The sequence below is a fragment of the Trichechus manatus genome, unplaced genomic scaffold (genome assembly GCF_000243295.1).
Source record: "Trichechus manatus latirostris isolate Lorelei unplaced genomic scaffold, TriManLat1.0 scaffold00129, whole genome shotgun sequence".
Classification (NCBI taxonomy): Eukaryota; Metazoa; Chordata; class Mammalia; order Sirenia; family Trichechidae; genus Trichechus; species Trichechus manatus.
In genome coordinates this window covers 7986611-7987763 of record NW_004444065.1, presented here as the reverse complement: position 1 = coordinate 7987763, position 1153 = coordinate 7986611, and positions in this window count along the sequence as shown.

Genomic DNA, 1153 nt, shown 5'->3' with positions numbered 1-1153 from the left:
CCTGTTTTTGTAAATGTTTTGATATTGTCTGCAGTTTTCGGGGCATTGATTAGTTATTTTTCTAATTTATTGGTTGTAGATTTATTTGTTTCTTCGTTTTTTAAAAAAAAAATTTGACTATGTCTCAGCAGGCGGACTGTGTGTTCTTTGTTGTTTGCTCGTCTGTGCGCTCAATACTTTTCACCTCCTTCTCCAACTGGCAGCATCAGTCACTCAGATATGGTACAGCAGGGCAGGTCTAGCTGAAGAGGAGTTACTGGAATGGGTTGTTTGTGGCACTTACTTCAGCCACCAGGGTGGGTTGGTAGTCAGTGCAGGGCAGGTTCCAGTAGGCCGTGCCTGTATTGCTTGTTGGTGGGATGTCAAGCGCACCGTGCAGGTAGGTATGATGCAGCGGGTAGACTGTTATGTGTGGAGCTAAGAGGGATACGGGAGAGAGGAAAGAGGAACAGGAGCCAAAAACATACAGACAAACAAAAAAATAATGCTAGGATAGCTTGCCATTGGAATGGAGAGATGAGAGACTATGAAATGGAGAAAAACAGAAAGGGGAAGAGGAAGAAAAGAAAAGAATGAATAAATAAGAATCAGAAAAATTAAAGAAATTCAAAGTTCCCAGGGATCCCACCGATGCAGCTATGAGGTCTGGGGAAGTCGCTTTCAGGTGTTGCAGTACAGCCTGGCTAGAAGGCATAGAGGTATACAATGCCTGGTATTCAGGGATGAGAAAGAGAAGGAAGTTATAGAGGGACAAGAAATTGAGCAATGAAGAAAGACAAAAAGGGAAAAAGAGGGAAAAGAAAACAAAACAAATTAAAAAAAGAAATAGAACAAGATAGCCCCCCCAAAAAAACAGGAGAAAAAAAAAACAACAAAAAAAGAAATGCTCTCAGGGATCCCTCTGCACGTCTGTGGAAGCTGAAGGGGAGTTCCTTGCCACGCAGCTCCGCCTTCCCAGAAAGGGCTCCCAACTCAAGAAAAGAAAAGATAAGAAACAGTTCAAAATGAACAAACGAACAAAAGCCCCGGGATCCCACCAGAGCGGTAGCCCAGACCGGGAAGCAGCTCCACACTCCAATGGAGCACCGCAGCCTCTCAGAAAGAAGCAAAGATGGTGCACAGAGCCAGGCACTAGAGTGAAAGGAGGGGGAGG